Below are 19,118 nucleotides of genomic sequence, written 5' to 3'. Positions count from 1 at the left end.
AAAGGACTTTTTACATTTTTTGGACAATAATGGAAGTCTGGCACAGAGGACGATCTTATATTATGTGTATAGCGGTGTTAGTAGGATCAACATATTGTTGGTTCTGGACTTAATGGCATTTGATAACATTAACAAATATATTGAATATCATTAGATTTATCTTTTGTGTGGATTTGTGTTTAGTCTAGAAGAGTCTAGAAAAGCTTTAATGTGCCAGCTGATTTTAATTTGAGTGATCGTTGTGCCCAGGTGTCCCAATTTTAAATGGTTGACTAATATGATAGGCATATTTAAATAAAATCCCCAGTACCAATTTAAGGACTATGGTTATACTGTGCTTCAGTAGCCTCATGTATCTTCGCAAAATATTTTAATTGATTAAACTGATGTATCTTTTGATATCATAAAAACACACTTACAAATGCATTATTGAGTCAAACCTACCCACTAACAACAAACTATTCCAGAGGGGCTGAATTGTTTCCTTTGCTTGCACGCAGAATTGCTTGATAAGATAATTTGCCATGTAATTCTCTTCACCTACAAAAATGCACTGACATTCAATCCGTGTTTTTTTTTTTTTAACCTTGATAACAACCATTAATTCATCAAGAGTAAATAAAATGTTTAGTGGGGAAAGTACATTAATTATCACATTCATCCGCTTGCTGTTTCCAAACTGGGCTATAATGAAATGTGTTGTAATAGAGATTGCTCTTGGGGAGGCAAGCCGTTTATGAATTGCTAGAGGTGCAGCAGCTGCCTTCCCCCTTGAGAGATAGAAATTTATGCCGTATACCCCGCTGATTGTTGAGAAGGTAAAGAACCAATAGCAGCATGTTCAGAGGTTTAATTTAAAGTGTGTTTCTCACTAGGCTGCTCACAACACTTAATTAAACTCTGCTGTTTTGGCAATGACAAATGCTGTGGTGCAGGAGGAAGCTGGGCTGCTGTGACTGAGAGGCTTTTGTAATTTCCTTCATGTGCAGCGATGGCCAGATCCAGGTCAGAAACTGTAGAATTAAAGAACTAAACAAGATTTAGACATGGGGAATGGGAGGGCAAGGGGGTGGGCGGTTACAGTCATTTCTTTCACAGGAATACATCTATTTCTCTCGCTTTCTTTATGTCCTCTTTTCTCATTTTTGGAAACTTTTGTCATAGATTTATGAGGGCTGAGGTTCTGTGCCTGGTTTTCTGCGCTTATTGCCTTTCGCGCTGTAATTTCCTAAGGCAAGTGTCTGCTTGATGGAGACAGCATTTTACTGAATGGCATGATGAATAAAATGAATGGTAGGCTCCTGCAAAACATATTGCATCCGTATTATTTTCTAACAAACTGATCTTTCTCTTAAGTCTCTTAGCATGATTCTTGATTTGCCGAACAACATTTTCACCAGAGGGGGCATTAAGTTTAAAATATGCAACTAAGTGTGAAATTTAACTTCAGAGGTCTAGTACACCAGAACATCAAACTCGGAGCAGTCAACAAACTGACAGGGAGTGACTAATAGCTTTTTTCTGGGTAGAAATCCAATTCATGCCAAACAAAAATCTTATTTTGTTTCTGTAATGGTATGACTGTATTACTGTGCATTTCATGAGATCCATTTAAAAGGTGGAGCCAGTCTAGCACATAGCCACCGCAGACCCCTGCATGCTGCTGTGTTATGAAGTCGCAGAACTCTGGCTATACTACCACGAAATAACCACAGAGATGCCTGCGAGGCACAAACAGGAGCTGGAGCATTTCATTCAATAATGTAATCCATACTTTTAAGTAAAAGACCTCAATTCTTATGTCCTTTTTTATTACTTCTGAGAGAATGGTACCACATATTATTTTTCCATGACATGCCAATCTTTTTTTGCACAGAGCTCTATTACAGCTGTATAGGTACCAATTTTACTGGCTGTGCAACAAAGAAAATGTGCACTTACTCTTTAAAAAGGAGCTTAAATACATTGATAAAAAATGATATTCAATGTAATGTGATCTTTAATCCCGTTTAGACATTTCCTCTCGTCATTGATAAACACACCTACTGATAATGAGCTCACATCCACATAGGACTGTGGATTCATTTATATCTAAATTAAAGGAGGCAAAGACAAAATAGTACAATATAGCACTAACCTAGTACCATTAATAAGTACAATTTTACAAAACAGTTCAGTAAAACGCTTTAATACACACTAGAAACTTTCTTTATTATCATGTATAAATGATGCATATAATTATGTTCATCTTATTTTAAAATTCAGTACAAGTCCACCAAATGTTTTGGCTAAACCAGCTCACTGAACAACAAAAAACGGGTTGTGTGCATAAAGAAAAATAACACCGTATTTATCCTGTTTTATATAGGAGAGGCAAACAGCTCCATATGTATTTTGGTGTTCTGTAAATGCCAAGGAAACACAGTAGCATCCATTGGAGTTAACGGTGCAGCACTTTTGTGTTCAGTAGCACAAATCATTAATCATGAGGCCGGCCATATTCTTGTAGTGCCTGTGCTTTCATTACTGGGCCTAATTAAACAGTTCTGTGAACTGGAATCTCAGATTCCTCTGTTACAGATTATCATTAATTATGGTGAAAGTGCTCAGAGATGTTGGACTCAATTATATTCTGCTCAACCCTGGCAGTGGGGTGATTCATTGTTCTGAGCACTCCACAGCCGTACTGTCTCTGCTTATCACCAACCTCCACTTTTGTAAATTGGGCTCTGCCAGCCAACACACTAAGAATTATGTGCTGCTTTTTCATTACAAACATGTTGGAGGAGCACAGACCAATTAAGGGTGGGATATTTTGTGTGGAGTGATGAGGCAGGCATCAGTGCAGGGAGATGGGGGTTGGATGGGGCTTACTATAGGAATGAGCTCACCATGCTGAAGTTATGGCTTTCTTACCATGTGTGGTACAGCCCTCCACTGGGTCTGTTGAGTGATTACGATTAACCAATTTCCTCAATATCTCACAGCTCTCAATATTGTAATAATAAAATTAGAATTTTGACTGAATAATACACAGAGATCTCTCTGCCAGTATTGCATATACACACAGATTTCCATTGTCCTTGAGGAGGGGTTTAAATGAAGATTTCTATTATACTGGGAGCTATTGCTTTGAGGGAACTGTTCGCTTTTCATGATATTTGTGTATGACAACTTTTTATGCAGCTGAACAATGTCAATATTACTTCTATGGTCTTATGTTGGGTACCAAGGGTCTGCGATGCAAACAGTGCGAGAATGAGATTACTGGCCACCTTTGTAGGGTCAAAGAAACAGGAGGAGAAATCTGAATCAAAGAGAAGCAGAAGTTTGAATGGTAAGCTTAGGCCTTAGTGGTTTGCACAATTTCATATGCCACAGAAGGTAGTGATTTTAATATATATGAAAATCAGCCAGGGCTGTGTGCAAGTGTCTCTTACAATAATTCACCACTGGGATATTTTCACTGACTTACAAAGCAGGATTGTTTTTCGTTTGCCTCACTACAGTACAGTGTTGTCTAAGAACGAGTTCCATTGCTTTAAAGAATTAACACCTTGCAGTAAAAGGGAATAAATGTGGAGGGAAACCAAAAGCAAATTGTACTTAATACGTTTCTCATATAGTTCGTTAAACTGTGGTTGGTCTAATCCCATAATTCCAGTGGCAAAGGAGCAAGAAATAGGATTTTGCCTTCTAGTGACATAACACCAGCTCATTGAAAATGTAATACAGTACTTCCAAGTCACAGGTCAGCTGGCAATCTGAATTTTAAAAGGACTGCGAATAATATTCAGTTTTATTTTGAAAATGAACTTTGTGGCCCCCATCATGAATCCAATATATGTCTTAATCTTCTGGGCTCTTGAAGCCCACAGCTCTAGAAGAAGGCCTTTGACTCCTGAACCTAATAAGGAAATTACTTGTTTTTTCAACCGTCTTCCCATATTTATAAGGCCTGACACAAAACAATTCTTTATTTGTGTGATATGTTAAGGTTTTCCGCTTCATGTTTTCTATATACATTCAAATATAAGAAGACAACAAATTAATAAATAATATTAATTGTTATTATTATTATTATTATTATTATTAATAATAATAATAACATAGAATACACAAAGTGCATTCTAAAGACGACAAGATAAACATCTGACCCTTTATTCTGAACTGAACATGGCTGACAGTGGCAGTGAATTTAAACGTTAATTACATTACTAACCTTTTCAGTATGGATATTTAGACAAGCCGTGTCCTGCAACTCTGAATGTTCAGGAAATTAAAACATCCAAAGACCAATCAGTATCTATTCACATTAGCATAGTCTTTCAAAGTCCAATGCCCCAAAACATGACAAGGAAATCCTATTTTTCTTAAAATAGCCACTTAACTTTGACTGACACTAATTTTTACTACATGAAACTGTCGAAACCCCTTCATTTCCCCATTCTGTCTCTGTCAGGGAATTACAAAAGACAGAGTTTGTGATGTCCCCAGTGTGAAAATCCCTTTATTCTGTCAGATTACAGCATTTGATACGACTTAGGGCGGCATCCTGGCCTCCCATGCTTGCCAGAGAGAAGAGACCTGTCAGCAGCAGAGGAGAGCAGAGCAGATCATCACTCTGACTGATCCACAGGCCCCAAGACTGTCATCTCCTCCGACTGTACAAGTCAACACAAATAAAAGTGAGGAAGCAAAAGCTATAATGGCTGGGAGAGATCCAAGCTCATTGTGGCCATTACTTTTATTCAAACCTTACAGATGACATGATGTGAAAAATGAGCCTGTGTCTAGTCGGGTGCCCATTAGTGAGTGAGCACATTATCTCCCCTTCTTCACATTGAATCTCCTCCCTGCATGCAGTGGCAGATGCTCCTGAGAAGTCACTCACTTTTATGGGCTTTTGACTGCCATACTCTTTTAAATACAGGGGCCTGCACAGGCACAGATGACGTATGGCTGTCAGTGCTCTTTACCTCACTGACAGATGCCTTCAGTGGATCCCTCCTTAAACCTTCGTTTTAAAACTGAGAGGGACAGCTAACCTCTTCCCTCACAGAGCAGACTAGAATGCATCAAACTGATTATTACAGCAAAGGGGGTGATTTCTATGAAGAAGAAAAAAAAAATTATTACCAGACAATTACAGTGCAATTTACTCATGTGTAGACTAAAGGCAATCATGAAATACAATTCCCCAAAACCCTTAAGAGTGGTACTACACAGGGACATTAAAAATTAATTAAAGTCTAATCTATAATAAGGATTACAGAGAAAGATAACTGTAAATTTGACTGGTGATATATAATAACATTGTTAAAGTTATGATTAACTCGCTCTCTTTAACACCCATTAGTTCTTAAAACACATCCTCAAGCAAATGAAGGGAAATCAATTAAATCACTTTATTCCTGTATTCGTGGGTGGCATTGAAACGATGTTCACATCACTTGGATGGAAACATTTCAAACTAATATTATTTTAACTCCCATGCAACTCCCAGATAAAGCTCCAGTCCTGATGTCATTTCTAATAAATGTAGCAAAATTCATTCACAACCATTGTAACTTTTAAGTTTGTCCTCACTTTGACCAATTATGTTTGACATCCATTTAGTTCCTGATCACCAACACAAATCTGACCTCTTTCCAGGTTTGAGAAACACTGATCAACACTTTCTGGACCAAACGATTAGTCAATTAATCGAGAAAAGGATCGACAGATTAATCGATTATGAATATAATCGTTAGTTGCAGCCTTAATATATACGTCAAGAATTACTAATTAGAAATATAAATATGTAAAACAAAATGTATATAGTGGGGTATGAGGAAACTGAGAAGCACATAGAGTGGCCAGTAATGCATCAGTGTTACAGTGTGGCTCAGTTTTATATTCAATAATAATCCTCCATATTCAGCAGCATGGAAACTACCACAGTTACCGTTTGAAAGTATCATGTATAATAGACACAGCGATACAGAGCAAAGCTCTCTGAGGTTGTGGTCACTGACAGAGAGAGTCTTGGCTTCTCTCATGCATGAGAGTGAACCAGAGCCGCTTGGTTCAATCTAATCTCTGACAAGAAACAACAAGCCTTTGGGACACCCTCATGGTCCACCTCTACACCGCACAACATCATAAGCAGCTGAACTCAGGGGGTTAAATCTACTATAGCTGTCAGGGGAGAAATAGGTTTCCATTTTACAACTTTAGTGGCAGAAAGGACCATACCAATGCTCCTCTATTTCCCCTCACTATTGAATCTATCTCCTCTCTCTTCTACTCCTGTCAGTTTTCCCTCAGTACACACACTCAAGGGGGTTCACTGGTGACTGCGTCCCATTACTACCCATACAGCAGCACAACAGAGCGCAATGTCCCCACTGATACCAATAAATTCCCGCACGTTCCACCATCATGTACCGTGCAGGACTAACAGGGTTTGGCATTTGAGGTGCCAGCACAGTTGTAACTCCATCACTTTTGTTGATTACAACACCTCATCTAATTCGAGCTGTAAAAGAGAATCAAAGTGCAATAAAGTGAACTTTCAGGTCTATATGGCTCTGTATTTAAATAAGCATTAAAATATTTTTTTTCTGCACACCAAAGATTCCCTCACACTGGCACAACACCCGTCAGTGTTAACATTCAAATTGTATGACAAAGACTTTTAATTGTTCCTGATGAGAACATTATAGTTTGTTTCATTGTGTTCTGAGTTTGTCACTTTCCAAAACGCCTGCAAGACTTTTTTTAAATACTGTATATTAATATAGACATTTCACGTTGCAGTGCACAGACACCAGTCATGTCTAAAATAACAAAGTACCATTTAATATTGTAGTTCAAGTGTTTGATATTTCATATTCTTTTTGCTTTATTACATTCTGTATTTATTTTATGTTAATGTGTTTATTAATAAGTAACAAAAACAGAGGTAAAATATTGGCCAATATCATTATGGGATAAAAGGTTATAGGTTATAGTCTTGTGTTTTTTGAGATATATATATGTATATACACACATGCATATACACATGTATGTATATACTCATATATATACATATACATACACACAGCCAAAATTATGAATACGATACAATATTAATGAGGAAAATGCACAGTTGTACATCGCGATGGCTGTAAAATGTGTTTAAAGAGATACTAAAGATTGTTCACATTGTCGTAGCCATTGCCACAGTCTGTTTCCCTGTCAGTGTTCATCCAAATATACACCAGGTTCCTGTGATTCCACCAGGACCTCATGCGTGATTGTGCTAATCACCTGACACACCTGATTTCCTGATTCATTTTCTCCACTCATCTTGAGCAAATGTAGCGACAGCTTGCGATCTGTTTGTTTTGCGTTGTCAAAAAGGAACCAAAGGCATGTATCATCATGGAATAAATGCTACTGCAAGATGTCACCAGCTGCACATGATATGATGAATTACAATCATATGTTAATCAGTCAGAGTTGCAGTAATGGGCTGTTTACACTGCGTTTCATCACAAACCTCCTTGGACTGTTTTCACACACACACACACACACACACACACACACACACACACACACACACACACACACACACACACACACACACACACACACACACACACACACACACACACACACACACACACACACACACACACACACACACACACAGATACGGATTCCTGAACAGAGGAGTTCAATAAGAATACTAATGAACGTACTCAACTTTAAAGATTTTTTTGTTTTAATTATTATTTTCTTTCTTTTCCAGCAGCATAGAATCAACTAAAATCCTTTCAGGGAACACATGAATTGAAACGCGTCTGCAGTGAAATATTAACTGTGTTTGTTCATGCGATTATAATTACTTTGTTTAAGTCTGCCTGCATGTTATTGTTACATAAGCTACATAAGAAAACTGCAGCCAAGAGTCCCTAACAATATTAGAAACCGCATGGTGTTTTTATCATTACCTTCTGTATTTCTCTTTGACATGGATGCAAAAATCATATAATGTATAATGTGTGTCTGTTGCTGAAGGTTGGCCACAGAGCAAACAGCAGTAGGTACAGCAACCAGGTCAATACTAGCATAAGTACCTTTTTATTTCCCCAGCCACCTACAGCGTTGAATCCAACAATTTGCTTGGCAAACTTACTAATGAGTGGAATAGCTCTCCTGCGTTGCTATTGTTTTACTTATTCATATATATAGGTGCATGTGGAGGATCTGCAAGGTATTTAAAGTAATTGACAATACATCCACAATCTGTAGCCTATTCAATAAGTAGATAAGGCTTTAGAAAATCAATAGGTTTACGTTTGAAGAGCCTTAAAGCTGTGATGATTTCCTTAAGTGGGTCTGGTCCTCTTTTTTCAGAAAAATTAAGAAAATGTAATAGTTAACACTCAAAAATATACATTATGCATACATTACTTAGTAGTAAAACCCAGTGGCTCTCGTGCAATACAAAAAACAATCTGAAAAACAAAGGACTACAAACAAAAGAAATGTTCTATTCCCACGTACACAAAACCGTAATATCCAAACGATCATATACCAGAGAGTGATGCAGCGTGTGGATTAAGAGTGTGCCAATAAAAAAAAAAAAAAGATTGACACCTTTGATGTTGCTGCTATCTCACTGCTTCACCACAACCTACAGTACCTATGTGATCTTAAACATACATCGCATATAAGGTGAAGTGGTAAATGCACATAAAGTTTTCCAGTTGTACTTGACATGAACACTTGGAGCACTTGGTAAATTCTGCTCAGTGAAAATAGAAATTTCCTCAAGGGTTTTATTAAATAAGTGAAACTGCAAACAAGGTAGTATTTTTAGGATACTTCGAACGACAATATAACTAAAGTAATTATCACAGTATATGAAATATGTGGAGGAAGGCTACGGTCTCCAAATAAATGAGATTTGAGAGTAAAAAGAAACATCACAAGCACATACACACTTATAAACTATGCTACAACTAAATTGCTTCCACACTCCATGGGCTCAATATAAGATTTAAAAGAGCCTGGTGGTGGCAATATTCCTCTGATATGGTGTTTAGTTTTAATAGGAACCGTCAGCTCAAATATGAGCTGACAAACACAGCAAGACAAACACAGTCTCTCTCCGGCAATGAAATATACACTATCAAATAGACCTGTACCTTTTTGAATCCACTGTGTGGGTGAAACTAAAGCGCAGAACAAACAGCATTCTGATATGGCTTTGAGGGTGATAACGGCGTCTGACAGGGCAGAGAGAGCCGACTTTGGGCTTGGTGCAAAAACACAACCTGTGATTGACATGATTCCCTGGCCTTAGAGAAGTTTACCTTTTAATAATAGCTCAGAGAGACCCTCTCAACAACCTGGCCCAGACTTTCACTGACGGCAAGCAATGGCTGGGGAGGTGCATGTGTGTACCTATGAGTTTTAAGGTTACTTGCGTGCGTGTGCGTGCGCCTGTGCACTGTACATGTGTGCGGATGTGCACGCATGTCTGTGCCTCCTTGTAGCAGATTTCAATCAAGGATTTCAGTCATGCACAAATACCCCTTCTCTTTTGGGCCGAGTTGTTTGAAGAAAATGAGTGGATTCAGGATCAAGAGCCTTTCTGGAGGAATTTAAGTCTGTTTGAGGATTATGACTTCTTCATCCTGTACAAAGCCTGCAGAGAGAGTTATATGCTAGCTCTTGGAGGACAGGCTTACCAGTGCATTCCAGATGGTGATATAGAATTGATAAAACCCCAGAAAGAACATCACAGAAACAGATCTTCAAAAATAAATAAGAAACTTAAAAACTTTTTGGTTTTGCTCAAGACAAATTGCTCTTTTGTGGTTAGAAAATGTCATAGTTTTATGGTCATGGGAAGGTGATACATGTATATACTCTTAATTCACATGATGCATGTGAATATACTGCTAATAGGACACATTAATTGCAGGCCTGTGAAACCCTGCAAGCATTTCTCTACACTTCTGACTCATGGCTTTCCGTTCGTGCCAGGGCTTATTTTCTCTGCACTCAACAAACCCCTAGAAAAGCCACACCTCCGTTCATCTGACTTATGAATTACAATTAGCGCACCAACACATGCCCTGCCAACTCTCATCAACATCTTCAGGTTTCAGCCATGTTTCCCGCAGCAATCGACAACATGCCTGATCTGCTTCTGAGAGATGTCACCACTGACCCAGCCTCCAGTGAAAAGCCAACATGAATGTGATGGCCACTCGACAGAATCCTCATTAGTCATAAAGCTGATGAGTGAACTATGTCAGCACCACAGGACAGCTCGGTGTGGATTGTCTGACGCTCATATCTGTCATTATTTACACTGTTTACAGCATAAGCTGGAAGCACAACAAGAAATCAATAGAAAATGGGGACAAATCACTGTAAGTGCCAATATTTAAGACAGCTGAGATATAGGGCTCACAGGCCACAATAGATTCTTTCCATTTACTTTAAGCTTATTGAGCAGAGGGTTTATCAATTCCTGATTAGACCATTAGTTAGTTGTTGATAAAGCTATTTAGTATCATTATAGCACTAAATAAAACAAATGAAGGCTGTTAACAGATAAAATCATCTTCCAGCATTTAAACTGCATAATATACATTGTATATTCTCGGAATACTCTACCATCATCAAAAGCTCACACAGAGCATATGCTTATCCAGCGAAATCCCCCATTTAAATCCTATGCAAGACACATAGATCTGTAAGCATATTATGAAGACACACACAAAAAAAAAAACAAGATTTGTAGGTATCACCAAGAACTTCCTTGTTAAGCAAATGAAAGGATCATTTGCTGAGCTAAATAGTTCTTATGCAACATGCTAGGGTACTAAACATTTTGAATTATTTTGGCACCTTTAAAACGATGCACTGATCTCAGCAGCCTCAAAACAGAGTCTCGACGAGAAGCCCGCTTTGATGAGAAGGTTACAGGACTTTGTGTGACCCAAGAGCAGAGCAACTCTTGGAAGTGTGGTCCAGCTGTACTTCACACTTGCATCTTTTGTTCTTGATCAAGCGCACCCATCCCCATACAAAATGCAGCCAAACAGAATGAGTGAGGGGAAGCTTCCAAGCAAACGAAGCCATGAACGAGCAGGAAAGAGGAAGTAGCGTCTCCTACAGACAGTCACAGCAGGGGCCAGACTAACTATAACCACATCAATGACTAACTCTCACAGCAAGGCCACCTCCCCTCACTTTGAAAAGAAAATAAATTAAACAACAAAGGGGGACACTGACATTCACTGCCTTTCAGTTTATTGCAGCAAATAACTGCTCGGTGTAAGTCCAGCAGCACAGGATCATTGTTGAGTTCAGTGGCCAGTAAGACAACGGTGAAATGAAGAAGCATTTCAACAACAAAACTCCCCGGATGGCAGGAATGATGATTGTCGTATGAATTCATAGATGAAGCAGAAAAAAAGTTCCCTCATCTTACTGGCCTAATATGGTCATTCTAACACAGGAGGTGACACATCTTTGTAGTTCTTCATGCATTGCACACACAATCAATAATGGAAAAATATACACTGCGAAAGGCCTGAGTCTCGCTGCCTACAAGCGGCATTGATAAATGATTTTGTGCCACTTATGACAGCAAGGTGCATGCAGTGAAGAGAGTGGAAGGCCTTTTTAATAGTGCAAGGAGAGAATTAAATCAAACCCAGGAGGGCCTCCACTGGAAAAGAGAGATGCTGCATCTCCCTGCTCTAAATCACACCTCTACTTAAGCACAGCCCTCTCTTTCCCCATTTTTCTACATTATCACAGGAAACCTGTCACTGCTGTCTATGGGAAAGTTTACAAATCATGATTTATCAGAGAGCAGATCTCTAAACACCTGTGTGAGAAAATAAGCATCCCGAGCATTATTATTTATAGGCCAAAAAGTTTTTTTGGTCTACCTTTAAGTTAAGAAAGTAAGTCATACTGTGTACATGTTTTTTTACAGATTTATATCCAGAGCATAAATGTTTTATTCATGCATTAAATTCTATAACTATAGGGACAAAATGCTGATTACGTACACTTTAATAATATTTTCACTGTGGCTCCTATGTAACTGAGAAATTCAAGTGCAAACAATGTGACCATTTCAAGTCCTTGGTGAAAAACCATGTAATACACAATTCCTTATTATCCCAGAGCTGGAAAAATAAAAAAGCGAGCTTAAAAAGTAGCGAAAAGTTTCCAAAGGTCAAAAATTAATCAAACTCATTACCTGTGACGGAGAAAGATCCCGGCTGCTGTTAACTCATTTAACAAATTTTTAACCTCTCTTTTCTTTTCAAAGGGCTGAAGATTCCCAGAGGAGAAGAATCCATGATTCCTCACTTTCATCTGGATAAGTGAGTCATAATGTTCCTCATGTGGTCTGTTAGAAAAAAAAAAACACAAAAAACACAAATCAGTTTTATAAGCAGGAATGAAAACACGCGCCATCCTATCAAGCATAACTCTGCAAAATACTGTATTAATTATTTTTAAACATAAGAATTTATATGAAGCCCAAATCACAACACTGAAACCACTTTGTGAAATTCAAATAGGCAAAGCCACAGCAGCTGGGGAGAGAAAATCCCTCTTACTGGCCACCAAGGCCAGTCCCTACCACTTTATCCAGTAAATACTGTAGAAGGCGGCGGCAGAGTGAAAGCCATGTGAGGGGAAGAAATGAACTCAGGATAATGGGCACTCAGACAGTGTCATGTGTTTGTTCTAAATGCAGAACTTTCTCAGCTTCTTATGGATGTGATGTACAGACACAGACTGGCAGCTGAATACAAAGACCTTCAAATGCAGAGCTTTCTCTGTTTAAGAAATGTATCAGGCAATTGTTACCTCTCATATCTTCAAATGACTTGACTGTCAATAGGAAACGGTATGTGAAAGAATACATGCTGCTGGATGTCAGATAATAAATCCATGTATATAATTAAAAATGCCTTTGCACAATAATTGTAAAAACAAGGGATTCAACAAAAACAGGGGTTAGATAAAACATACACTCAAATGTACTGTACATTATGCATGAGCTTTACTCTTTAAAATAAAAAAATTAGTTTTTTTAAGATTGCTCTCCTGGTGTTCTATTTCTACTTGGTTGCAAAACTTAAATAAGAAGCTACAATGATTTTATTCTTAAATCTGAATCAGGGTAAAGCATTTATGCTGAGAGAAAGTAATACATGACAGTGCTGAGGAATCATCAGGGTAATTCCTCATGCATAAATAGCTGTGAACCTAATTTGAGCTGATTTGGGTTATTAGGTTTATGGCCTAAATGTGGTGAATGTTTGACTGTAAAATTTTTACTGTGTACAGAAATGTAAGATCACAACGATTGGTGAAAGCATCCACATGGCAACGCAAATAAACGGGTCGATAAATCTGATAAGACCTGCACAAACAAATAGCATACTCAGTTACTCCCATTTATTAATCACTCTTATATCTGTTAAAATGTTGGTGTTTTATAATAATCTAAATGTCTTTAATTAACTATTAAAATGGATGCAAAATAAAAAATACAGGGGAAAAAAACTAAATATACTACCCTTTATTTTAACATGTCACACTTGGACATAAAATATGTTTTAATTGTTTACATTTAAATTGTATTATTTTCTACACAAGAAAAAGACAGTCACATAAAAACAAAACAAAAAAGACATTAATGCTCTAAGGGAAGTCCAGGCTGTAAATGTGCACAATATTCCACATTATATACATGTCATTTCAGAGTGCACTCCAAGTGACGCAGTGTCAAATCTGTGTGACAGATTTAGGTGAACGCTGGTGCAGGGAGCGCTGCGTGGGGAGAGCGGCTTAGGGCTGACTCAAGCAGCTACTACAAGATCTCCAGCAGGCAGAAAGGAGCCGTGTTCACCAAGGAGCTGCTGCCTGTCCAGCCCACCAACACTGACAGCCAAGTAATAACCTGACACCATTGCCATCTTCTGACTTTTGTCACACATGAGTCTTTGTGTCAGCATTTGGGGCCTTTACACCAAGTTAGAAGGCATTGCATTTACCAAATGTGTGACAAAAACATAAAGCAAACAAAACAATTTTAATTTGCTGCTATGACTAATGTGACGACATGCATACTTATATGTTCAAACATTTGGACATGCATAATAATGTGAAGACTCATTTGATTTATAAAGTTAGGGAGGTTTAGATATTGAAGTGATGTGAGCAGAGGCTTCAAATTTGGAACTAATGTTTCTCTACTTTATTTTTAATGTAATGTCTCCCTCTTTTGGTAGACGTAGTAGGAAGAGAGAGCAGGGGACGGAAATAAAATGTTGTCACTGAAGCTTTTGATGAGAAGACAAATTAAAAGGTAATGTTTCCAGAGCAGAATTTATTTTTTTGGCTGTTTTCTTAACTGTTTATGTTTTTATAATTTCCACAACTGTTTTACTTTAACTGCATTCAGCGAAGACTAAATTTAAGAATTTAATTGTTACCAGAAATCCCTAGGATATGGGAGCAGTTCTAATTTAGCATGCAATGACACGTTATTATGTTCTGTCTTCATCAATTTTTGGTAAAATTAAGTTAAATGGTTCCTCTGAGAGCTGGACATGGACACGTTCATTCTGAAATCTGGTTGTATCCTGACATCTAGTGGACAAAATATAGACTGATTCTTAAAGAGAACAGGCCTTACATCTAAATTTTGCATGTGGTACAGATGAATATTAATATTTAACAGACAACCACATATATTAATACAGGAGAGCAATAGTTTAAATGCCGAATTAGTATTAAAATTACTAGTTTTCTGTTGTTATTTTTGTAATTGTTACACATATTAATTGAGTTGAAATTGAAGTGTAGACTTAAGTTTGCACTGATTGATAATTACCTGAGAGTTGGATCAATTTTGGGTTTTTATGGCCAATGCCGACCATAATAGGGCAGCTGATGATTGCAAATATGTACATGATGCTGTTTTTTTGGCAAATCATTTTAAGCTGGCTGTTAACAGTAACAAATAAAACATTATTTAAATAAACCTTGATTGAACAACACTTGTGGTCAGTCTCTCAAATACGCATTACGTCTCTGGAATGAAGTGTACTTATATATTTCAAAGGGAAATAGTGTATAAAATAATACAGGTGGGTCAAAACATCGATTTGGTGATATATCCTCGTCCCTCCACCTGCAATATGATAATCGATACACCAGGGCAAATATTGTTATTGTAATTAACAAATTAAGCTCTTAAGTAAACAGTCCCTGCCAGTTTCATTTGCCAGGCATTGCTACTAGATGTCTCCTCGTAGCAGCACTGGGAAACTTGGGTGTAAGCTACCTGGCTGAATGAGAGGGAGTTCACAGCGGGATAATGGTGGCTCTTTGTTATAACACAGAAAACCTGCAGTTGTAGCTTTTCACATATATTTTGTTTTCTTCAGTTACATAGATATCGTGATGTATTGCGATATGATTGTGTTGCAATATATTGATTGTCACAGAATATATGATATTAATATTATTGGTATCTTGGATCAAGTATTGTGTATCATAAGGTACCCTGTCATTCAACAGTATTTACTTAACTACTTGACAAACACTTAACTGTTACATGAATACAAACATTTTATGACTTCTGAGAATAGAAATGTGAATGAGAATTACTTAAATTGTTAATAATCTGCAAGTGGGGGCAGGAAATGATATAAGAAATAATATTCGGGCAATGTCAATCTATACAAATGGCATAAATCGGCCAATTAAATCAGTCTTCATTAGATAAATACCTTGAAAAAACAAAATGTGTTTTAAATAGCTCATATGGCACAGTAACCAAGCAGCAGGTGGATATAGTACAGCTGCATCAAACACCCATGTAAACGGAGTACAATTCAAGTGTGTCGTACTAGAAAACCAGTTCTAGTTGAGAAAACTGTGTTTTTATTTAATAATAAAGCCCTGCTAAATAAAATAAAACAATTATTCAACATTGTGACTATACCTGGCGTAATGAGCACAAAAATGACCACAGACGTAGCTGTAAACTGTTTTCAGAGAGGCGAACTATCGTCACTTTAAACCACGAACTTGATGAGTTAGCACAGAGATGGCTGAACAGGTGACACAGTTTGGAGGCCTACGTCACTTCGCGGTTACAGCGACATCGACGCCGTATTAACGCGTTAATTATTTTACATCCTAACAATAACTGTCTTTCACTCGGTCACAGCAGGTTGGCAGACACTCACCGCACTTTTAGAAAGGTCGCAGATAAATCCACAGGTTCATGATTTTCGTTCCTGCTAATTTGAACACGACCGCCGGAAGTGACGTACTGTGTCTCGAAAATAAACAGGTCACCACCACATTATTAAAATAGTTCTATCCACACATTTTGCCATAACATCTATGCATATATCTATCTGTCTAACTATGTATCTATCTATTTTGTTGTAAAGTATTTCACCAAAGTTTAAATTGCATTAAAGCTATAGTGGGTAACTTTGAAAGGTGAAATAAGTAAGAAATTTATTGGACTCAAAAATTACATTAAGAGTTTGTTCTTTTCTTTATATTGTATTAAAATATGTACTTCATTTGTTAAACTGCATATCTGACTATGCTTAAAGAAATTGTGAAAAAAAAGAAGTAAGAAATATATTAAGACATTAAATGAGGTGTCATCACAGTTTTAATACTCATTGGGGTTGGTTGAAGTTAGATACTGGAGATGTAACATTTTAAATTTACCAGATATAAAGACATTTTTCAAAAAACAACAAAAATGTAAATGTCATTTATTAGCCGCTTCTTATGGGTTTCATTTTTTGTTTGTATGCTCCGTGTATGCTTCATCATGTCATTATGTTACCAGGAACTCCATTCACACACTGATGGACTTTAAAACTGCTTCATTCACTTTCTCTTTAAGCAACTATTTGACCTGAGTAGCATAAACCTTTTCACATCACTTTGACTCTCAGCTATTTACACGGCTTCCATTTTAGCCGATCATTGAGCAGCTTAAATTACTGACACTTAAAACAACATTTTAACACCCTTCAGTTCTCCTTGAGCCTTTTTGTCTCACAGACCAGAGACATACAGGGAAGGTTAAATGGTGACATTGTTTGTCTGCATTTGTCACGTCCTGCCTCTTGTCCAGTTGTAGGGGCCTGCATAATTTGCCCACTTAGTGGCCAGTTAATACCCAGGTAACATGTATATTTACATTTAAGCATTTAGCAGATGCTTTTATTAATTGGGCATGGGTTTGAAGTGGGCAAACATGGGTGGGGCCACCATGGAAACCATGGACAAAACCTCTTGGGACCAATACGGTCAGTCTGAGTTTAATCCTTACAGGGTCCACATGGACATGCTTTGAGAAAGTGATAACATAAATATTAGAAATGATTTACTTGTGGGGGGTTTTTGTGTGTGGAATACAGTCAACATCTCTCCATTTTAAGGAGAAGCTGACATTACTGATCATGCCAGAAACAAACAGGGATATACAGTAGCCTCTATTATTTTTTGTATTGATTCATTCACTCAGTCAATCGCCAACTCTTTTTTATGCAATAAAAATCAACATTTAAATAGATGCTAATGTATCTTTCCTGGCGACGAGAATCTGGGTTACTGTCAAGACACTCAATAATCATCATCACACTGTATAACTCCTCCACTGCCTCCCTGTCTGAGGCAATAGACTATGGCTGTTGTTCACCTAATACTCATGCATAGTAACATAAACTAGATTTCCGCAATTCCGTGCCGAAATTTCGAGTGTGCCTGCAGTTCTTGCGGCATGTGTCTTCGCGTGCAGGACTTGTGCTGGTAAAGGATTGAGTGGTATTTTGGTGGAATCACCCTTTGAAAGAGAATAACTCATAAACCCCTCCCACTCCCTGATGCCCCCTCCCCCTTCCGAACACCTGCGTTATAAAATCTAAAAATGTGGATTGAACCTTTAAAAGCATTTAGACAGAGTGGTATTTTGGTGGACTCACCCTTTAAAAACACCAAGTTTTAGAGGAGATAACAAGACGGATCAGAGAGGACTCAGACGCAGAGGCTTTTTAATTGTCTTTATTGGCACTCGTAAACAATTCTCAAGGCAGGTCCTCTTTACTGAGGAAAAACAAAAGCGTGGCTATGAAAACCTATAACAAATTGCGAGCGCAACGCTCTACAAGAGAAACGTTGTGGAACTATAAACGCGGAACAAAAAAAATCACTCCGAAGAGGAAACATACTCGGACTAAGGTTATCATGTAAAACTTAAACAGAAAACTCTCCAAACGGAGGAAAACACGGCTCTAAACACTTCAAAACAAAAGCTAACTCAAAAGCACAATCCTAATGATTGGCGATCCTTAACCAACTAAGAATGAGATAAAAAACAAAACGCAATCTAAATGATTGGATCTAACTAATAAAAGGCAAGTCACAAGCCTAGTGATTGGAGTTCCTAAAAGGCTGTGAAAATTAACAAACAAAAAATCTCTCCCAAGGAGGAAAACAAAAGCTATAAATCTTAACTAAGGTATCAGCTAACAGGCTATGATAAGAAAACTTACAAAATAAAGCATCGCTCACCAAGAGGATCAAAAACTTGAGGATTCTGGGGCTGTGACGAGGCGCTATGGTGATCAGGCATGGACGAAAACACACTGGCACTGAAACAGGGGAACAGGGAGTTTTTATAGTCCACATGGCTTAATTGTCAGCAGGTGTGTGTAATCAGGGCCGGCAGAGGAGGGGGCGGGGCAAACTGCTGGAGTGACAGGAGAGAGGGAGAGAGAGAGATTCACAATCCCCTCTGTTTCCCATTCTCACAGAGAAAACAGCATGTTTTAAAGTTGTCATATCTCAAGAACGGTTAGAACGGATGATAGAGATAAAATTTTTGGTTTGTGAGCGCCAGGAGGCTTTCAGCAGCTCCCATCTCAAAATTTGTGACAAACGGGCGTGAATTGACAGAGAAATCACAGTTTTAAAATCACCCTCATCTTGATTTTCCACAACTCCAAAGCAGACATTTTAACATGGGAGTGAATTGAGACTGTGACCAGAGT

The 19,118-nt window shown here is 37.9% G+C and overlaps 1 long non-coding RNA gene across 1 annotated transcript in view; it reads right to left on the bottom strand.

Moving 5' to 3' along the window:
- LOC131474543 (uncharacterized) overlaps window positions 1-16,353 on the bottom strand; it is a 76,717-nt gene extending 60,364 nt beyond the window's left edge. The window contains exons 1-2 of the long non-coding RNA XR_009242310.1: window positions 16,284-16,353; window positions 12,266-12,418 (exon numbers count right to left, since the gene is read on the bottom strand). This is a non-coding gene — a long non-coding RNA (uncharacterized LOC131474543). The remainder of the gene's footprint in view (window positions 1-12,265; window positions 12,419-16,283) is intronic.
- Window positions 16,354-19,118: the final 2,765 nt, after the last annotated feature.

The sequence above is a fragment of the Solea solea genome, chromosome 2 (genome assembly GCF_958295425.1).
Source record: "Solea solea chromosome 2, fSolSol10.1, whole genome shotgun sequence".
In the NCBI taxonomy this organism is placed as follows: Eukaryota; Metazoa; Chordata; class Actinopteri; order Pleuronectiformes; family Soleidae; genus Solea; species Solea solea.
Note: the sequence above shows the minus strand (reverse complement) of the source record. Positions and strands in the feature narration are given on the sequence as shown.